This window comes from Stegostoma tigrinum, chromosome 2 (assembly GCF_030684315.1).
Source record: "Stegostoma tigrinum isolate sSteTig4 chromosome 2, sSteTig4.hap1, whole genome shotgun sequence".
Lineage (NCBI taxonomy): Eukaryota > Metazoa > Chordata > Chondrichthyes > Orectolobiformes > Stegostomatidae > Stegostoma > Stegostoma tigrinum.
The window spans coordinates 153,580,719-153,603,403 of NC_081355.1; the positions used below are offsets into that span (position 1 = coordinate 153,580,719).

At 45.2% G+C, this 22,685-nt stretch overlaps 1 protein-coding gene across 3 annotated transcripts in view; it reads right to left on the reverse strand.

The window, feature by feature from the left end:
• Positions 1 to 22,685, reverse strand: part of vill (villin-like) — a 158,400-nt gene that overhangs the window by 124,704 nt on the left and 11,011 nt on the right. Inside the window, exon 1 of one of the 3 annotated variants that reach the window (XM_048558290.2) lies at positions 10,863 to 10,976. The exons of the other annotated variants lie outside the window; for them this stretch is intronic. The gene's annotated coding sequence lies outside the window, so the exon portion shown is untranslated. Of the gene's footprint in view, positions 1 to 10,862; positions 10,977 to 22,685 lie in introns of those variants that run through there. 3 annotated transcript variants of the gene reach the window in all.

The following is a 22,685-nucleotide window of genomic DNA, read 5'->3' on the forward strand; positions in this document are numbered from 1 at the left end:
CTCCAGTCCAGGCAGCATCCTGGTAAACTTCCTTTGCACCCTCTCCAAAGCCTCCACATCTTTCCTATAATAGGGCGACCAGAACTGGACACAATATTCCAAGTGTGGTCTCACCAGGATTTTGTAGAGCTGCAGCAAAACCTCACGGCTCTTAAACTCGATCCCCCATTAATGAAAGCCAAAACAACATATGCTTTCTAAGCAACCTTATCCACTTGGGTGGCAACTTTGAGGGAGCTATGCACTTGAACACCAAGATCCCGCTGTTCCTCCACACTGCCGAGAATCCTGCCTTTAATCCTATATTCAGCATTTAAGTTCAACCTTCCAAAATGCATCACTTCGCATTTATCCAGGTTGAATTCCATCTGCCATTTCTCAGCCCAGCTCTGCATTCTGTCAATGTCTCGCTGAAGCCTGCAATAGCCCTCGATACTATCAACGGCACCTCCAACCTTTGTGTCATCAGCAAACATACTAACCCACCTCTCGACCTCCTCATCCAAGTCATTTATAAAAACTACAAAGAGCAGAGACCTAAGAACAGAGACCTGAGGGACACCACTCAGCACTGACCTTCAGGCAGAATACTTACCATCTACAACCACTCTCTGCCTCCTGTCAGCCAACCAATTCTGAATCCAGACAGCCAAATCACCCTGTATCCCATACCTCCTGACTTTATGAATGAGCCTGCCGTGGGGAACCTTATCAAATGCCTTGCTGAATGCCATGTACACCACATCCACTGCTCGACCCTCATCAACCTGTCTCGTGACCTCCTCAAAGAACTCAATTAGATTTGTGAGGCATGCCCTGCCCCTCACAAAGCCATGCTGATTCCCTTTAATCACGCTATGCTTTTCCAAATAGTCATAAATCCTATCCCTCAGAATTCTTTCCAAAACCTTGCTGACCACAGACGTAAGACTGACTGGTCTGTCATTTCCAGGGATTTCCCTATTCCCTTTCTTGAAAAGAGGAACAACATTTGCCTCCCTCCAATCTTCCGGTACGACTCCCGTGGAGAGTGAGGAAGCAAAGATCTTCGCTAGCAGCTTAGCAAACTCCTTTCTCGCTTCCCGGAGCAACCTAGGATAAATCTGGTCTGGCCCTGGGGACTTATCAATCTTAATGTTTGTCAAAATTTCCAGCACATCAACTTCCTCAATCTCGATCTGTTCAAGCCTGTTTCCCTGCTCCTCAAAGTTCTCATTTACAACAAGGTCCCTTTCCTAAGGTATTTAAGGAATAAAAGAATGACGAAAGTACGATTAGGCCCAATCAAGGATAGTAGTGGTAAGTTGTGTGTGGAGTCAGATGAGATAGGGGAAACGCTAAATGAATATTTTTCAACAGTATTCACTCGAGAAAACGACAATGTTGTCGAGGAGAATACTGAGATACAGGCTACTAGACTAGGTGGGATTGAGGTTCACAAGGAAGAGGTATTAGAAATCCTACAGAGGGTGAAGATAGATAAGTCCCCTGGGCCGGATGGGATTTATCCTCGGATCCTCTGGGAAGCCAGGGAGGAGATTGCTGAGCCTTTGGCCTTGATCTTTAACTCGTCATTGTCTATAGGAATAGTGCCAGGTGACTGGAGGATAGCAAATGTGGTTCCCCTGTTCAAGAAGGGGAGTAGAGACAACCCTGGTAATTATAGACCAGTGAGCCTTACCTCAGTTGTTGGTAAATTGTTGGAAAAGGTTATAAGGGATAGGATTTATAATCATCTAGAAAAGAATAAATTGATTAGGGATAGTCAGCACGGTTTTGTGAAGGGAAGGTCGTGCCTCACAAACCTTATTGAGTTCTTTGAGAAGGTGACCAAACAGGTAGATGAGAGTAAACCGGTTGATGTGGTGTATATAGATTTCAGCAAGGCGTTCGATAAGGTTCCCCACAGTAGGCTATTGTACAAAGTGTGGAGGAATGGAATTATGGGAGATATAGCAGTTTGGATCGGAAATTGGCTTGCTGAAAGAAGACAGAGTGTGATAGTTGATGGGAAATGTTCATCCTGGAGACCAGTTACTAGTGGTGTACCGCAAGGGTCAGTGTTGGGTCCACTGCTGTTTGTCATTTTTATAAATGACCTGGATGAGGGCGTAGAAGGATGGGTTAGTAAATTTGCAGACGACACTAAGACCGGTGGAGTTGTGGATAGTGATGAAGGATGCTGTAGGTTGCAGAGAGACATAGATAAGCTGCAGAGCTGGGCTGAGAGGTGGCAAATGGAGTTTAATGCAGACAAGTGTGAGGTGATACACTTTGGTAGGAGTAACCGGAAGGCAAAGTACTGGGCTAATGATAAGATTCTTAGCAGTGTAGATGAGCAGAGAGATCTCGGTGTCCATGTACTCAGATCCTTGAAAGTTGCCACCCAGGTTGACAGGGTTGTTAAGAAGGCATACAGTGTTTTAGCTTTTATTAAGAGAGGGATCGAGTTCCGGAACCAAGAGGTTATGGTGAAGCTGTACAAAACTCTGGTGTGGCCGCACTTGGAGTATTGTGTACAGTTCTGGTCACCGCATTGTAAGAAGGATGTGGAAGCTTTGGAAAGGGTGCAGAGGAGATTTACTCGGATGTTGCTTGGTATGGAGGGAAGGTCTTACAAGGAAAGGCTGAGGGACTTGAGGCTGTTTTCATTAGAGAGAAGAAGGTTGAGAGGTGACTTAATTGAAACATATAAAATAATCAGAGGGTTAGATAGGGTAGATAGGGAGAGCCTTTTTCCTAGGATGGTGACGGCGAGCTCGAGGGGGCATAGCTTTAAATTGAGGGGTGAAAGATATAGGACAGATGTCAGAGTTAGTTTCTTTACTCAGAGAGTAGTAAGGGAATGGAACGCTTTGCTTGCAACGGGCGTAGATTCACCAACTTTAGGTACATTTAAGTCGTCATTGGACAAGCATATGGACGTACATGGAATAGTGTAGGTTAGATGGGCTTGAGATCGGTGTGACAGTTCGGCACAACATCGAGGGCCGAAGGGCCTGTACTGTGCTGTAATGTTCTATGTTCTATGTTCTTAGTGAAAACCAAAGCAAAAAATTCATTCAGGGCTTCCCCTATCTGCTCAGACTCCACGCACAAGTTCCCTACGCTATCCCTGATCGGCCCTACCTTCTCCCTGATCATTCTCTTAGTCCTCAGCATGAATAAAATGCCTTCAGGTTCTCCCAAATCCTTCCTGCCAAGCTTTTTTCATGCCTCCGCCTGACCCTCCTCAGTCCACTTTTGAGTTCTCTCCGAGCAAGCCTGTAATTCTCTAAAGCTGTGCTAGACCCTTACTTCCTCCACCCTACGTAAGCCGCTTTTTTCTTTTTGACGAGAAGCACCTCTGTTCCCGTCATCCAAGGCTCCTTAATCTTACCCTTTCCTACCTGTCTCAGAAGAACAAATTTATGCATCACTCGCAACAACTGCTCCTTAAACAGTCTCCACATGTCTGTTGTGCCCTTTCTGTGGAACAATTGCTCCCAATCTGTACTTCCCAACTCCTGCCTGATAGCGTCATAGTTTCCTTTTCCCCAGTTAAATATCTTCCCCTGGTAACTGCTTCTTTCCATCTCCATGGCTTTGGTAAATGTGAGGCTGTTATGGTCACTGACGCCAAAGTGTTCTCCCACCATGAGATCTGACACCTGTCTCGGCTCATTGCCGAGCACCAAATCCAAAATGGCATCTCCCCTCGTCGGCCTGTCCACATACTGAGTAAGGAAACCCTCCTGAACACACCTGACAAAAATGGCTCCATCCAAACCATCTGCACTAAGGAGGTTCCAATCTCTATTGGGAAAGTTGAAGTCACCCATAACAACAACCCCGCTACGTTTGCACTTTTCAACAATTTGCCGGCCAATGAGTTCTTCGATCTCCCCACTGCTATTTGGGGGTCTGTAGAAAACCCCCAATGAGGTCATTGCTCCTTTGCTGTTCCTAACTTCTTCCCATACTGACTCAGTCGACAAACCTTCCTGGGCAACCTTCATTTCTCTTCCTGTGATACACTCTCTGATTAGCCACGCTACACCCCGTCCTCTTTCTCCCCCCTCTCTGTTCTTTTTAAATGTTCTAAACCCTGGAACATCTAGCAACCATTCCTGCCCCTGTGAAACCCACGTCTCCGTTATGGCCACAACATCATCGCCCCAAGTACTGATCCATGCTCTAAGTTTGTCACTCTTATTTCTGACACTCCTTGCATTGAAGCAGACACATTTTAACCAATCCCTTTGTTCCATCACATGAAAAATCTTCCCGGTAGATTCACTGCATCCTGCCACTGCCTCATCTGCTACTACGCCCCCTCCCCCCTCAGATATGTAGCTCTGGTTGCCACCCCCCTGCCAAACTAGTTTAAACTCTCCTGAACCACTCGAGCAAATCTCCCACCCAGGACATTTGTGCCCCTCCAGTTCAGGTGCAACCCGTCCTTCATGTACAGGTCTCACCTTCCCCAGAAGGCATCCAAATGGCCTAAGTATCTGGAGCCCTCCCTCCTGCGCCAGGTGCGCAGCCACGTGTTAAGCTGCACTCGCTGACTGTTCCTCACCTCACCATCTCGTGGCACCGGTAGCAAACCTGAGAACACTACACTACTTGTCCTGCTGTTCAGCTTCCAACCTAGCTCTCTGTAGTCCCTTTTCAGATCCTCAATCCCTTTCCTGGCTATGTCATTGGTGCCAATATGTACCACGATTTCTGGCTGCTCACCCTCCCCCTTCAGAATCTTGTAGACCCGATCGGCAACATCCCGGACCCTGGCACCTGGGAGGCAACATACCTTCTGGGAGTCCCGTTCCTGACCACAAAATCTCCTGTCAATCCATCTCACTATTGAGTCCCCTACCACTAGCTTTTTTCTGTTCTCCCCCCTTTCCTTCTGAGCCACAGTGCCAGGCTCAGTGCCAGAGACCTGACAACTATGGCTTTCCCCTGGTAGGCCGTCCCCACCAGCAGTATCCAAAGCGGTATATTTATTGCTGAGGGGAACGGCCATAGAGGATCCCTGCTCTGTCTGTCGGTTCCCTTTCTGCCCCCTGACTGTAACCCAGCTGTCCTTATCCTGCGCTTGAGGAGCGACCACCTCCCTGTGTATCCTCTCAATTTCCCCTTTAGCCTCCTGGATGATCCGCAGTCCATCCAGCTCCAGCTCCAGTTCCCTAACTCGGTTTTCAAGCAGCTGGAGTTGGGTGCACTTCCCGCAGATGTGGCCAGTGGAGACATGTGTCATGTCTCTCACCTGCCACATTCTGCAGGAGGAACATGTAACTGTCCTAACATCCATACCCAGCTAATCTGAAAGCTCACACAGTATTAAGCTAGGAAGAGAAACAAAAAAAGAGAAAAAGAGAATGCACCCATTTAAAAACAATCACTCACCTTCCCAGTAAGCTCCACTCCTTCCGCTCTCTGCTCCCACTCTTCCTGCCACTCTCTGCTGCAAAAAGGACCCCTGGCTTCGAGGTAAGTACTTAAATAGCACTCACCAAGCTTCCCGACTGCCTCTGTACTGCGACCCCACTTCCGCCCAGCTCCCGCCACTCTCTGCTGCAAAAAGGCAGAACCTTGCCAACCCTAGCCAGTTTGTGCAATGCTTGAGTTCACAACTTGTTCTTTCATCCCAGTTATTTTTTCTTACCATGTTGATTTCTCTTTTATGCCTTTCTTTCAATTTTTCTGGAAACTACCTTTTTGACTCAGACTTTTGGTTACCCTGTCCGAATATATCAGTGGCATTTGGCTGAGTGTCAAATTCGTGTGTGGTTTATCGTTTTTGTACAGTTACCTTCTCTGTGAGACACATTGGAATATTTTTTAGATGTTAAAGCTACTACATCAATATCAGTTTCTGCTTAGGCAGAAATTCTACAAGATAATTTGCTTAGTCTGACTCAATGGGTTTTTAGACATGTTCAATGTAGGATCTGAAGACTTGGTCACATTGGAAGGTGCTTTAAGAGTTGGAAAGAAGTGTTGTTTTAAAGTTTGAGTACTCCCTCCAGTGCCTCAACTTTGCCTCCACATGTTCCCAAAATAGTCTCTCAATGTATTTAGCATGGGATTGGGGGTAGTGTATTGATATGGATCGAGAACCGGTTGGCAGACAGGAAACTAGGAATAAATGGATCTTTTGTCGAGTGACTAGTGGGGTACCACAGGGATCAGTGCTTGGACTTCAGCTTTTCACAATATAAATAATTTAGATGGGGGAACCAAAAGCAATATCACCAAGTTTGCAATGACACAAAGCTGGCTGGGAGGGTGAGCTATGAGGAGAATGCAGAGATGCTTCACTGTGATTTGGACAAGCTGGGTGAGTGGGCAACTGCATGGCAGAGAAGTATATTGTGGATGAATGTGAGGCTATAAACTTTGACAGCAAAAACAGGCAGATTATTATCCGAATGGTGATAGATTGGAAAAGGGGAAGGTGCAACAAAACTGAGGCGTCCTTTTACACTAGTCACTGAAAGTAAGCATGCAAGTACAACAGGTGGTGAAGAAGGCAAATGGTATGTTGGCCTTCATAATAAGAGGGTCAGGGATGTCTTGCTGCAATTGTACAGGACTTTAATGAGACTTCATCTCAAGTACTACGTGCAGTTTTGGCCTCGGTTTTGTGGAGGGAGTGCAACAAAATTCACCCGACTAATTCCTACAATAGCAGGGCTGAAGAATGATGTATGAAGAGAGACCGATCAGTTAGGGCTTTAAATGTTGGCGTTGGGAAGAATGAGGGGGGATTCTCATAGAAACCTGTAAAATTCTAACAGGACTAGTCACAATAAATGCAAAAAGGATGTTCCTGATAACAAGGGAATCCAGAGCCAGAGGTCATAATTTATGGAGAAAACAAGGTGTGGAGCTGGATGAACACAGCAGGCCAAGCAGCATCTTAGGAGCAGGAAAGCTGACGTTTCGGGCCTAGACCCTTCATCAGAAATGGGGGAGGGGAAGAAGGTTCTGAAATAAATAGGGAGAGAGGGGAAGGCGGATTGAAGATGGGGAGAAGATAGGTGGAGAGGACACAGACAAGTTAAAGAAGCGGGGATGGAGCCAGTAAAGGTGAGTGTAGGTGGGGAGGTAGGGATCTCTGTCACAATTTAAGGATATGGGTTAAGCAATTTAGGACTGAAATGATGAGAAATTCCTTCACCCCAGAGAATGGTGAGCCTCTGGAATTCTTTGCAGCAGAAAGTGTTTGACAATGAAACATTGGATGTTTTCAAGTAGGAATTAAATGTCTTTCTTAGGTCTGAATGGATCAAGATGTATGGGAACAAACCAGGAACAGGGTACTGAGTTGGATGATCAGCCATGATCATCTTGAATGGCACAGCAGATTCAAGGGGTAAATGACTTGCTTACTCCCATTACTATTTTCTATGTTTCTTGAAAGAATCTTCTCCATTTTGTGTGAATGAACAGAATGAGTCAGCAGGGATATTTGACCTCTTCAGGGATGATTTGAGGCCATCTCTGAAGCATTTCCCCAGTCTTCCAGGGAGTCTGTTGCTGTGACGAAGTTTCTGGCAGAGCAGCAGTGCCACACCCCCTACACCCATTCAGACAAGTGGACAGTGTATCATCACACCTGACTTGTCTCCTGTAGATGATGGAAAGGCTTTGGGGGCAGGAGGTGAGTTACTTGCTGCAGAATTCTAAATTTCCAATCTGCTTTTGTAGCTTTTATAATAAATGATCATGTGTTTATTATATTTAAAAATATATTATTGACTGCAAAGTGCTTTGGGACAGCTTGAGTTTATGAACTTTGCTGTATCAATCTACAAACATTGTTTTTCACTTTAAAGTGAACCAGGAAAGTTTTAGACCCAGTGAGTTAGTGAGGGTCTGAAATTTGACATGGAACTTGACTGCAGATGAAGACACAGAGAATGAGGTCAGACAGGATCATTTCTTTAAAATGGCTTCACCAGGATATTGTTTGAGCTGGATTGTTACAGCTATAACTAGATGGACTGGATTTGTTTTCCTTAGACCAGAGAAGGCTGAGGGGGGACCTGATGGGAGGGACATAGATAATGTTGATAGGAAAAAACTCTTCTCCTTAGTATAAGAGTCAAATGCCAGGGGTCATTGATCTAAGGTAAGAGGCAAGAGGCTTAGAGGGGATTGAAGGAACATTTTTTCACCCCAAGGGGGTGATGGATATCTGGAACAACTACCTGAAAGGGTAGTATAGGTGAGAATACTCATAACCTTTTTTAAGCATTTAGATGAACACTTGAAACACCATAGCATGCAAGGTACAGGCCAAATGCTGTAAAGTAGCACCAGAGTAGATATATATTTGATGATTGGCATGGACACAATGGGCCTCTTTCCATGCTGTAAAGTTCTATGTCTGAATTGTGCCATCAATTTGCCCTGTTTCTAAAGTTGAGGCTGAGTGAAAACAATTGAAAATTGAATCTAAAACCATCACTGGAAATGTGGCTTCATTCACCTTAGGACTTCTAAAAGGATATTGCTATCTTAGAAGAGACATATATTCTCCTCTTAACTGCACAGCAAAGCAAGCCAGAGACATAAGAAGTAAGTGTTAGTTACTGCAGTGCATCTTGTAGATGGTACACACTGCCTCTACTGAGTGTCAATCATGAAGAAATGAATGTAGTTAGGCTGCTGATCAAGTGGGCTGCTTTGTCGTGGATAGGGACAAGCTTCTTGATTGTTGCTGCAGCTGCACCCATCTAAGCAAGTGATGGGAACAGAAGGAAACCAATTAGTCCCTTGAACCTCAGCTGAATTATAGAACAAGATGTTATTGCAAGCTGTGTGATCACCAGGTCAGGTCACCTCATGGCTGGCAGCCAGAACCACACCACAATATTCCAGCATTGAGACAACCCCTTACTTGGCCACCACTGTGCTCAGAAGAAGAAGTTTCAGAAGTTATGGTGTCCAAAGGATGTCCTTGTTCACAAACAACTAAAAGCTAACAAGTACATACAGCAATAATTTAGGAAGACCAACAGTATATTTGCAAAGGGATTTGAGTACAGGACTAGAGAGATAATGGGAACTGCAGATGCTGGAGAATCCGAGATAGCAAAGTGTGGAGCTGGATGAACGCAGCAGGCCAAGCAGCATCTTAGGAGCACAAAAGCTGACGTTTCGGGCCCAGACCCTTCATCAGATGATGAAGGACTATGTAGGTCTTGATACTGTTGTACAGAGCCTTGGTGAGTCCTCATCTGGAGTTAGTCTCCTTATCTAAGGAAGGGTATATTGCAATAAGGCTGAGACAAGGATGAATTTCTTCTCTCAGAGGATTGAGAATCTTTGGAACTCACCATAGACAGCTATGGGGGCAGAGTCCTTGTTTATTATTTAAGGTTGAAATAGATTCTTGATTTGCTGGGGAATTAGTTGGAATAAAGGCAGTAAAGTGGATATGAGGAACATTGGATCAGCCACAGTCCTATTCAATGGCAGAGCAGGGATGAAGGACCAAACATTCTACTCCAGTTCCTATTTCATAAGGTCTAAGGTCTCTTACCATTTAGATAATTTTTAAAAAAATATAGTTTCTGCCAAAATGGACAATTTCACATTTTTCCGAATTGTACTCCATTTGCTAGATCTCTGTCCAATCACTTAACCAGTCTATATCCCTTTACTGTGCTTCATGTCCTCCTCACAACCAGATGGTCTCAAGCTTCTTGAGTGCTGTTGGAGCTGCATTCATCCAAGCCCATGGAGAGTATTCCAGCACACTCCTGACTTACGCTTTGGAGATGGTGGACAGGCTTTGGGGCATCAACAGGTGAATATTGCAGTATACCTAGCTATGACCTGCTGTTAAAACCACTATATTTATGTTACAATTCCGGTTCAGTTTCTGATAAACAGTGACCCCCCCAGGATGTAGACAGTGGTGGGTTAGCAGGGAATAGAAGCACAGAAGAGTTGGTAACCATCTAGAGGACACAGCTTGAAGACAAAAGAATGACAAAGAGCTGAATTTTTTTATCATAGCAAGTTGTTGTAATCTAAAATGGGCTGCCTGAAAGGGGAGTGGAAGCAGCTACAAGAATAAATTCCAAACAGGGAACTGCTTCAGTAATCGAAAGGTAGGGGAAAAGGTAGAGAGTGGGATTAGTTAGAGTCTTAGAGTCATAGACATATGCAGCACTGAAACAGACCCTTCAGTCCAATCAGATATCCTTTATAAATCTAGTCTCATTTGCCAGCATTTGACCCATATTCCTCTAAACTCTTCCTATTCATATACACATCCAGATGCCTTTTAAATGTAGTAGTCATACCAGCCTCCACCACTTCCTCTAGCAGTTAATTCCATACATGCACCACCCTCTGTGTGAAAAAGTTGCCTCTTAGGTCCCTTTTATATCTTTTTCCTCTCACCTTAAACCTATGCCCTCTGGCTTTGGACTCTCAACCTTGTGGAACAGACCTTGTTTATTTACCCTATCCTTGAACCTCATGATTTTACAAACTTTTGTAAGATCACTCCTCAGCTTCTGATGGTCCAGACTATTCAACCTCTCCATATAGCTCAAACACTCCAACCTTGGCAACATCCTCATAAATATTTTCTGAACCGTTTCTGATTTCATAACATCCTTTCTTTAGTGAAGAAGAACAGAATTGCATGCAGTACTCCAAAAGTGGCCTAACCAGTGTCCTGCACAACTGCAGCAACATTACCTCCTAACTCCAATACTCGATGCACTAACCAATAAAGGCAAGCATAGCAAACACTTTCTTCACTATCCTTTCTACCTGTGATTCCACGTTCAATTAACCATAAACCTGCACTCCAAGGTCTCTTTGTTCAGCAACACTCCCCAGGATCTTACCTTTAAGTGTATAAGTGAACAGCTCTTTCAGAGACCCGACAGAATCATGAAGGATTTGTTTAGAATCCTATAATTTGATGATGAATGAGTTCTGGACAATCCACCTCCTGCATGGTAAACCGTGTCAATAGTTAAGTGTTACGATTTATTTGTAATGTAGGGCCACCCCTCTAAGAAAAACATTCCCAAATTATGACACACTGTTCCCATGCTTTGAATTTGGTATGACACCTATTGTAAACTGCCTTTGAAACAAAAACAGAAGTTACTGGAAAAGCTGAACAGGTCTGGCGGCATCTGTGAAGAGAAATCAGAGTTAACTTTTTGGTTCCAGTGACATCTTCATTTCTGTGAATAATTCATTGCACATTGAGCTGGGATATACCGAAAGGTAATCACCCATTGTGATAATGTTCACAGCTCAAGGGAAGGTGGAGCCTATTAAAAATCGAAAGAACTGCAGATGCACAACTGAGGAAGGGTCACACAACCCGAAACATTAACTCTGATTTCTGTTTTTGTTTCTGATTTACAGCATCTGCAGTTCTTTGGGTTTTTAATACACTCTGCCTTCCCTTGAGCTGTGAACATTTACACAATGGGTGATTACGTTTCGGAGTAACCCAGCTCAATATTCAGTGAATTATTCACCTGCAGCTGATACCTTTCATCCCGTAGCTACACCCTGGTATCATTTTACAGATCAGGTGCCTCACCATGAATTACAAATTAACATCAGTTTGCATTTATATAACACCGTTGATGCAATGAAACTTCTCAAGTTACTTCACTCGTGCGTGATCTTACAGAAACTACAGGTTAAACGCTGTTCGAAAAGGAGGATGTTGAGGAGCATGTTAAAGGAGGAAAATTCAGTAAAGAGGTGGAGAGATTTACAGAGGGAATTTCAGCGCTGACAGTCTGGGCAACTGAGGGCATAGCCATCAGTGTTGCAGGAATTGTAATTGGGGATACCCAAAAGGCCAGACATAGATGAATGTGGATGCCTTGAAAGGTTTGAGGCTTTCAGATGTTACAGAGATGGGGCAGGTGCAAGGTTACTGAGGAATTCGAATGAAAATGTTAACACAGAAGCATTGCGTGGAGCAGGAGGAACGCAGCAGGTCAGGCAGCATCAGAGGAGCAGGAAAGCAGACATTTCAGATTGGGACCCTTCTTCATCTGAGCAAAAAGGATGAGAGGTGACTTGATAGAGGTGTACAAAATGATGAGAGGCATAGATAGAGTGGCTAATCAGAGACTTTTTCCCAGGGTGGAAATGACGGGGGCATAATTTTAAGGTGATTGGGGAAGGTATAGGGGAGATGTCAGAGGCAGTTCCTTGACACAGAGAGTGGTGGGTCTGTGGAATGCGCTGCTGTCAGTGGGAGTGGAGTCAGATACATTAGATACTTTTAAGTGACTCTTGGATTGGCACATGGAGGATAGTAAAATGTAGGGTACACAGGGTAGATTGATCTTAGTAGGATAATAGGTCGGCACAACATCTTGGGCTGAAGGGCCTGCACTGTGCTGTACTGATCTATGTTCTAACTTAAGCAGGGAATTAGGAGAGCAAGAAAATGCCGTGAAATGAACTTGGCAACTAAGGTTAGAGAAAATCCCAAGGCATTCTATAGATATGTTAAAAACTAGGGAGAAGGTCGGACTGGTTAAGGATAAAGGAGATAACATGTGCTTGGAGGCAGAGGATGTTAATGAGATCTTTAATGGGTACTCTGTGTCAGTATTGACCCAGTAGAAGGATACAGAGTATAGTGAGATTAGTGTGGAGCATACTAATATGCTGGGGCATTTTGAGATGAAGAAAAGTGGTGTTGGGTCTCTTGAAGAGCGTTAAGGTGGATAAGTCCGTAATGCCCAATGGTATGTACCCCAGGTTACTGAGAGAGGCAAGAGAAGAGATTGCTGGGGCCTTGACCAAGATCTTTGTACCTTCGCTAATCACTGGAGAGGAATGGCAGGTAGCTAACATGTTCCTATGTTCAAGAAGGGAAATAGATATAATCCAGGAAACTATAGACTGGTAAGTCTCACATTGGTGTTTGGGAAGCTATTGGAGAGAATTCTTAGGGAGTATTCACCCACATTTGGTGGTGATGAAGGCAGATATGACAGGGACATTTACAGGGATTTTGGATAAGCACACGAATATGTAAGGAATGAAGGGATGTGGACCAAGGGCAGGCAAAAGGGATTGGTTTAAGTTAGCATCATGTTCTGTTCCTGTGCTAGTCAATGTTCTAATGGCCCAAATGGCATGTACATGTCAATCTTCACCAAAACTGTGCCGTAATGATTATATCTTTCCCTTACAGCACCCACCTGAGACCAGTGACAGGCCATTTGCCAAGGGAGCAAAAGAAAGGAGATGGACAAGGGAGGTGAATATAATACAACTTTCAGGCCTCTTTTGTCAAATGGGACAGTAGCTGAGTGCAGGTGGTGCCAATCTTTAAAAGGACAGCAGAAAATGGCTTCAGAGATAATAGGAACTGCACATGCTGGAGAATCTGAGATAACAAGGTGTAAAGCTGGATGAACACAGCAGGCCAAGCAGCAGCAGAGGAGCAGGAAGGCTGACGTTTCAGGCCAAGACCCTTCTTCAGAAGGAGGGTCTAGGCCCAAAACGTCAGCCTTCCTGCTCCTCTGATGCTGCTTGGCCTGCTGTGTTCATCCAGCTCTCCACCTTGTTATCTCTATTATAGCAGAAAATGGCTCCGGTTGCCCCTTTAGTGCTGAGCAACCTTCCCTGCTCCAAATCCTGGCTTCTACCAGCCAGCCTTATCCTTGATATTCACTAACCCCAACAGTAACCTCATAGCAATGAGTGGACCCATTTCCCACAGTCACTTGGAGACAAAAAGGACTGCAGCTCCTAGAAGCTAGGGTCAATAAATGTGGAGCTGAAAAAACACAACAGGTCAGACAGCATCTGAGGTCCAGAAAAGTCAACATCTCAGGCTGAAACCCTTCGTCAAGAGTGGGATAGGGGAGGGGAGCCCAGAAATAAATAGGAGGGTTGTGGGGCTGGGGGGAGGGTAAGTGAGATGGAGATTGGTGGGTTCAGGTAGGGGGTTATTGTGGTTGGTCAGTGGGAAGGGTGCAGTGAATAGGTGAGTCAGAATATGGTCCGGTTGGGGGAGGAGAGATTTTGAAGCTGGTGAAATCAATTATCAAGCCATTAGGCTGTAAGCTCCCAAGGTGAAATATGAGATATCGTTCCTCCAGTTTATATTTGGCCTCTCTCCAAGAAGGGAAGGCCAAGGATGGACGTGTCACCAGGGGAGTGGGAGGAGGAGCTAAAGTGGATGGCAACTCAAAGGTCAGGTTGGTTGATGCTTGCAGAGTACAGATGCTCTGCAAACCAGTCCCCGTGTCTGTGTTTGGTCTCTCTGATATAGAGGAGACCACATCGGGAGCAATGGATACAGTAGATGAGGTTAGATGAAGTGCAGGTAAATCTCTGTTGGATTTGGAGGGATTGTTTGGGGCCTTGGATGGAGGTGAGAGGAGAGGTGTAGGTATAGATGTAGTGCCTTCTATGGTTGCAGGGAAAGGTACCGGGTGTGGTGGAGGGCTAGGTGGGGAATGTGGAGAGTTGCAGAGAGAACAGTCGGGGTGGGGAGGGAAATATCTTTTTAGTGGTGGGGTCTGATTGGAGTGCCATAAATGTCAGAGGATGATGATTGTATTCGGAGGTTGGTGGAGTGGTGTGTGAGGACTAAAGGGACTCTATCCTTATTGTTGTTGGGGGAATAGGTTTCGAGGGCAGAAGCGCAAGAACTGGGGGAGATATGGTTGAGGGTATGCTTAATGACAGAGGAGGGGCAACTACTGTCTCTAAAGTAGGAGGATACCTGCGGAGTCCCAAGATTAGAACACTTCATCCTAACAAACAAACTTAAGATGCTGTTAAATCAGTTAGAAGGTTTTAAATGATTAATATGTATGTGTAAATCACCAAATTTCTTTCAAGTCATTGTCCTGAAAGAACTAAAGGTTATCAGTGTAAAGAAGAGGTGATATTTTAGGTCAGACAATGTATGTTAGGTGTGAGGTTTTGTTTAGAATCTGTTCATGCTTTAGTTTGGAGTCAGACTGAATTTATTGCTAAAGTTGGAATTTATAAAATGTCGCATTAACTGGCTGTCTATAAATTGTCTGTTTTTTGAACAAAGTGGAATGTATCTGCAAAGTAGATAGTAGGAACTACAGATGCTGGAGAATCTGAAATAACAAAGTGTGGAGCTGGATGAACACAGCAGGCCAAGCAGCATCAGAGGAGCAGGAAAGCTGACATTTTGGACCTAGACCCTCCATCAGAAATGGGGGAGGTGAAGAGGGTTCTGAAATAAATAGGGAGGGGGAGGTGGATAGAAGATGGATAAAGGAGAAGATAGGTGGAGAGGAGACAGACAGGTCAAAGAGGCGGGGATGGAGCCAGTAAAGGTGAGTGTAGGTGGGGAAGCAGGGAGGAGATAGGTCAGTTTAGGGAAGACAGACAAGTCAAGGGGGAGGAAGAGGCCAGTAGGTAGGAGATGGGGTGGGGCTTGAGGTGGGAGGAGGGGATAGGTGGGAGGAAGGACAGGTTAGGGACGTGGGGACTAGCTGGGCTCCTTTTAGGATGCGGTAGGGGAAGGGGAGATTTTGAAGCTTGTGAGGTCCGCATTGATACCATTGGGCTGCAGGGTTCCCAAGCAGAATATGAGTTGCTGTCCTCGCAGTCTTCGGGTGGCATCATTGTGGCACTGCAGGAGGCCCAGGATGGACATGTCGTCTGAGGAATGGGAGGGGGTGTTGAAATGGCTCGCGACTGGGAGGTGCAGTTGTTTAACGCGAACTGAGTGTAGGTGTTCCGCAAAGCGGTTGATGAAGGGTCTAGCCCCGAAACATCAGCTTTTGTGCTCCTAGATGCTGCTTGGCCTGCTGTGTTCATCCAGCTTCACACTTTGTTACCCAAGCCTCTGCTTGGTTTGCCCGATGTAGAGGAGACAACAATGGGAACAATGGATGCAGTATACCACATTGGCAAATGTGCAGGTGAATATCTGCTTGTTGTGGAAAGTCTTCTTGGGCCCTGGGATGGGGGTGAGGGGGGAGTTATAGGGGCAGGTGTAGCACTTCCTGCGGTTGCAGGGAAAAGTGCCAGGTGTGATGGAGTTGGTGGGGAGTGTGGAGTGGACAAGGGAGTCACAGAGAGGGTGCTACCTGCGAAAAACAGACAAGGATGGGGAGGTAAAAATGTCTTTGGTGGTGGAGTCAGATTGCAGATGGTGGAAGTGTCGGAGGATGATGCGTTGCATCCGGAGGTTGATGGGATGGTATGTGAGGATGAGGGGGATTCTGTTTTGGTTGTTATTGCAGGGAGGGTGTGTGAGGGATGAGTTGCAGGAAATGCAGGAGACACGGTGGAGGGCGTTCTTGACCACTGAGGGGAGGTAGTTGTGGTCCTTGAAAAACGAGGACATATAAGATGCACAGGACTGGAATGTGTCATCCTGGGAGCAGATGCAGCGGAATCAAAGGAATTGTGAATAGGGGATGGCATTTTTGCAGGAAGGTGGGTGGCAGGTGTATTCTAGGTAGCTGTGGGAGTTGGTGGGCTTGAAATGGATATTGGTTTCTAGGTGGTTGCCAGAGATGGAGACAGAGACGTCCAGGAAGGAGAGACAGGTATCCGAGATGGTCCAGATGAACCTAAGTTTGGGATGGAAGGTGTTGGTGAAGTGGATGAACTGTTTGAGCTTCTCTTGGGAACACAAGGCGGCACTGATGCAACCATCAATCTAATGGAGGAAGAGGTGGGGTTTAGGGCCAGTGTAGGTGCGGAAGAGAGATTGTTCCACATAACCTACAAAGAGGCAGGCATAGCTTGGGTCCATGCGGGTACCCATGGCCACCCCCTTTGTCTGTAGGAAGTGGAAGGAATTGAAAGAGAAGTTGTTGAGGGTGAGAATGAGTTCGGCTAAGTGGATGAGGATCAGTCAGTGGAGGGGTCTGGTCGGGCCTGTGGGACAGGAAGAAACGGAGGACCTTTAGGGCACCTGCATGGGGAATGCAGGTATATAGGGACTGGACGTCTAGATGAGGTGTTGGGGACCGGGGAATTGGAAGTTCTGGAGGAGGTGGAGAGCGTGGGTGGTGTCACGGACATAGATAGGGAGTTGCTGGACCAAAAGGGAGAAAATGGAGTCCAGATAGTTGGAGGTAAGTTCAGTGGGGCAGGAGCAGGCGGAGACAATGGGTCGACCAGGGCAGTCGGGTTTGTGGATTTTGGGTAGGAGATAGAAGCGGGCAGTGCAGGGTTGGGGAGCAATGAGGTTGGAGGCTGAGGGTGGGAGGTCACCTGAAGTGATCATAGTGTCACACAGCATGGAAACAGACTATTCGGTCCAACCAGTCCATGCCAAACCTAAACCCAGACTAAACTAGTCCCACATGCCTGTTCCTGTCCAATATCTCTTCCAACCTTTCCTATTTGTACACTTATTCAAAAGTCTTTTAAATATTGTAATTGGACCCACATCCACCACTTCCTCAGGAAATTCATTCCACACTTGAACCACCCTCTTTGCAAAAAATTCGCCCATTGTGCCTTCTTTAAATCTTTCCCAAGTTGCCTCAAAAATGTGTGTGTGTGAGTGAGGGAGAGAGAGAGAGAGATAGAGATAGAGAGAGAGAGAGAGAGAGAGAGTGTGTGCATGCTTGACAGACTGTGTGTTTGTGAGAGGTAAACTGGAAGAACAGCACCTCGTATTTTGGTGACTGTAAGAACTGCAGATGATGGAGAATCTGAAATAACAAGGTGTAGAGCTTGATGAACGCAGTAGGCCAAGCAGCATCAGAGGAGCAGGAAAGCTGATGTTTCGGGCCTGGACCCTTCTTCAGGGTCTAGGCCCAAAACGTCAGCTTTCCTGCTCCTCCGATGCTGCTTGGCCTGCTGTGTTTATCTAGCTTTACACCTTGATACCTCATATTTCGCCTTGGGAGCTTACAGCCTAATGGCCTGAATGTTGACTTCACCAGCTTCAAAATCTTTCGCTCCCCCAATCTGTCCGTCTTCTGACTCACCTATCCACTCCACCCCTCCCACTGATCAACCACGATAACCCCGACCTGCAACCCACCTATGTCCGTCTCACCTACCCTCCCCCAGCCCCAAACCCCTCTCTTAATATATTTCTGAGCTTCCCTCCCACTCCCCAATTCTGACAAAGGGTTTGTTGACTTTCCTGCTCTTCAGATGCTGTCTGACCTGCTGTGTTTTTCCAAATCCACGTTTATTTCCCACAGTCAAGTATTTGGGGCCAGCAAGTCACTGTAATTACACACAAATTAAGCCACTATCTAATTCCTCAACTTAATTGCTTAATTCAATTTCGTAGCTGCGTAAGGAAAGCTATTTTGAGATATAATTGATCAGAACACTAGACTCACAAATGCATAGGTTGCCTGATGCAGTCATTGGGCATGGGAAAATATGGGAGAACCTCATTAGGATGCCTCCCTGATACATTTCCACTTCTGAGGCTTTCCCTGGGAAAGGAGACCTGGGAACTGTGTTAGCCAGCTGGTCTATGAGGCAGGGTGATATTGAGATGAAAGTGACTACCCTTGATATAAGATATCAAGACTGCCAGCATTTGACCAAGCATCATATCTAGGAGCCCTGGCTGGACTGGAGTCAATGGGAATCAGGAGAAACATCTCTCTACTGGGTGGAATCATACCTAGCACAAAGGAAGACGGTTTGTGGTTGTTGGAAGTCAGTCATCTCAGTTCCAGGTCATCTTTGCAAGAGTTCCTCAGATAGCATCCTGAACCCAACCATCTTCAACTGCTTCATTTGTTTTTTATTCATTCACAGGAGAAGGACATCACTGGCTAGGCAGCATTTATTGCCCATCCCGAATTGCCCGGAGGGCAGTTAAGAGTCAAACACTTTGCTCTGGGTCTGGAATCACATGTAGGCAGTTTCCTTCCCTATAGAACATTAGTGAACCAGATGGGTTTTTCCAACAATCGACAATGAATTCAAGTCATCATTAGACTTGTAATTCCAGATATTTATTGAATTCAAATTCTGCCATCTGCCATTGTCCCCAGAACATTATCTGGGTCTCTGGGATAACAGTCCAGTGATAATACCACTTGGCCATTGCCTCCCCTTCTGAAATCATTGCTAATCTCTCACAGCTGCAGTGTGCAATTCTGATAATAGCCTCCCAAAGTCAGCTTCAGGAATTACATTATCAGCCATTCTTGAGGAGATAACAATCTAGTGAAATTACCTTCTGTCTATGATAAGGTCAGAAGTTGGGATTTTCGCTGATGATTTTAGAATGTTCAGCATCAGCCACGACTCCTCAGATAACAAAGCAGTTCATATTCAAATACATTCAAGTAACCAGCAACATTTGCTCCACACAAGTACTAGGTCGCATGCCAATTGATTATAGCTCCAGATTACTTATGGACTTATTGAGCTTTTCAACAAGACAGTTGTTTTAAAAAATGATCAACAAGCTTTTTAATTCAAACTAAACTCTCCACTTCTTTTCCTGTACTCTATCCCGTCATTATTTATAATTCAACCCACTATGTTGATGTCATCAGGCCTGCTGAGCTTTTCCAGCAACTTTGTTTTTGTTCCTGATTCAAGCATCTGCAGTTCTTTCGGTTTTTATTTTTAATTCATTTTTTGGATAAGGTCAATGGAGAGTAAACCTCATCCGGAGGCACATGTCGGCCAGACCAGGTAAGGATGGTAGTCTCCTTCCCTAAAGGGTATGAGTGAACCAGATTCTGACAATTGGCAAATGATTCATGGTTATTATTAGACTCTTAATTTCAGATTGTTATTATTGAATTCAAATTCCACCATCTAATGTAATTTTAATGTAATTCAAACCTGGATCTCCAGATTAAGATAACAAAGTGTGGAGCTGGATGAACACAGCAGGCCAAGCAGCATCTCAGGAGCACAAAAGCTGAAGTTTCAGGCCTAGACCCTTCATCAGAGAGTCTCTCTGATGAAGGGTCTAGGCACGAAACATCAGCTTTTGTGCTCCTGAGATGCTGCTTGGCCTGCTGTGTTCATCCAGCTCCACACTTTGTTATCTTGGATTCTCCAGCATCTGCAGTTCCCATTATCTCCAGATTAAGAGTTCAGTGATAATACCACTAGGTATTAGATTAGATTCTCTCCAGTGTGGAAACAGGCCCTTTGGCCCAACAAGTCCACACTGTCCCTTGCAGCATCCCACCCAGACTCATCCCCTTATAACCCACACACCCCTGAACACTATGGGAAAATTAGCATGGCCAATCCACCTAGCCTGCGCATCTTTGGTCTGTGGGAGGAAACCCACACAGACACAGGGAGAATGTACAAACTCCACACAGGTAATTGCCCAAGGCTGGAATCGAACCCGGGTCCCTAGTGATGTGAGGCTGCAGTGCTAACCACTGAGCCACCATGCTGTCCCCAGAGGTTGTTATCTCCCCAGGAATGGCTAATAATGTAATTCCTGAAGCTGACTTTGGGAGGCTATTATCAGAATTGCACATAGCAGCTGTGAGAGATTAACAATGATTTCAGACACTGATCGGCTAAATGCTCGATTTTAAGACTTATAGAACTTATAAATCTTAATCTTATTTTTGCAAATCTATAATAGTAAGTAGCTTGAGGGTTTATTTGCTACATTTAATGAGATCTGTCTCTTGATTTATAAAAATGGTGTTATTCCCAGAGCTGTATTTTGGATAGCAAGAATGTGTTCATGCTGAGTTTTTGAGCAAAGTATGTTGTTTTTGTTTTTAGGTATATCTTGGGTCTGTAGATTGTTAAAGGGGCAGAGATGGCTTTTAGAAGAGTGAATTGCTCTTCCTGCAGGATGTGGGAGATCAGGGAGCATTTCAGTATTCCGAGACACTATGTCTGCAGGAAGTGCATTTACTTGCGAACCATATTGGATGGTATGAATCAATTGGAGTGGTAGTTAAGAGGCAATGAGGAATTTACAAGAGTCAGAGAGTATGATGAATGGCAGTTTCAGGTAGGTAGAGAGCTGCAGATACAGTCAGGTCATCTGGGTTACCACTAGGATGGATAGGAGAGGTAGGCAGGTAATGCAGGAGTCTCCTGTAGCTGTCCCCATCTCAAACAAGTATGCTGTTATGAATGCTCTAGCGGATGATGGCCTCTCAGGGGAATATAGCACTAAAAGCCAGGTTTCTGGTATTGTAATTGGCTCTACTGTAGTGAGGGGTTTCTCAGTATCCAAGAAATAGATTATAATAGGGGATTCTCTATTTAGGGGCACAGACAGGCATTTCTGCACTGCCAGCGAGACATCAGAATGGTGTGTTGCCTCCCTGATGTCAGGGTCAAGGGTGTCTTGGAATGGGTGTAAAATATTCTGAAAGGGGAGTGTGGCCAGCGGAATGTCGTATTACACATTAGTACTAATGACATAGGCAGAGAAATGGACGAGGTTCTGCAAAGAGAAAATAGGAGATAAGGCAGCAGTTTAAACAGTAAGTCCTCAAGAGTTGTAATATCTCGATTACTCCTGCTGCTATGTGCTAGTGAGAGCAGGAATAGAAAGATAGGGCAGATAAATGCGTGGCTAAGGAGCTGGTGTAAGAAGCAAGGATTAACATTTTTGGACCATTGGATCTCATCTGGGATAGAGGTAACCTGTGTAAGAAAGACGGGTTGATTTGAATTAGAAGGGGACCAGTGCTGTTGGGGAGATTTACTTGTGCTGTACGGGAGACTTTAAAATGATAGGTGCGGGGGGGGGCAGTGTAATTAGTCAAGGTAGGAGCAATGCAGAGATTGATGTAAGCGATAAACTGCATTTATTTCAATGCAAGATGCCTGACAAGTAAGGACCCATGAACTGACAGTATAGTTGGGAACGTGGGACTGTGATATCATAGCTATTACAGGAATGTGGATGAGGGAGGGGCAAGACTGGCAGCTTTATGTTCTGGAGTATAGATGCTGTAAGAAGGAAAGAAGGAGATGACAAATGAGGAGGGGGAGTGGCGTTTTTGGTTAAGAATAAGATTACAGTTGTACCTAGGACGGATATTCGTGGGAGAATGTCCAGTGAAGGTATCTGGGGGTAACTGAGAAATGAGAAAGCGTTGATCACCTTATTGGCTTTGTATTGTAGACACCACCCCCCCACCATCCCTACCTCCCCACCCCACCCCCGACACACACACACACATTCACACAAAGTCAGTGGGAAATTGAGAAGTAAACTTGCAAGGAGATCACAGATATCTGTAAGAATGATAGAGTTGTAATGGTAGGGGATTTTAACTTTGCAAACATAGACTGGGTCTGCCAACGTATTAAGGGCTTGGAGCAAGCGGAATTTGTTAAGTGTGTAGAAGAAAATTTTCTTATTCAATATGTGTACCTACCAGAAAAGGAGCAAAGTTTCTGATCAGAAATAAGGCAGGGCAAATGACTGAGGTTTCAGTGGGGATGCACTTTGGAGCAGGTAATCTTGGATCCATACAGTGTGGAAGCAGGACATTTAGCACATTGAGTCCACACCAATTCTCCAAAAAGCTTCCCATCCAAACCTACCCCATCACATCTCTGTAACCTTGCATTTCTCATGGCTAATCCACCTAGCCTACACATCCCTGGACACTATGGGCAATTTAACATGGCCAGTCCACCTACCTGCACATCTTTCCACTGTGGGGAGGGGTAAACTGGAGCACCTGAAGAAACCCACCCATCATAATTCTATTAGTTTGAAAATAGTT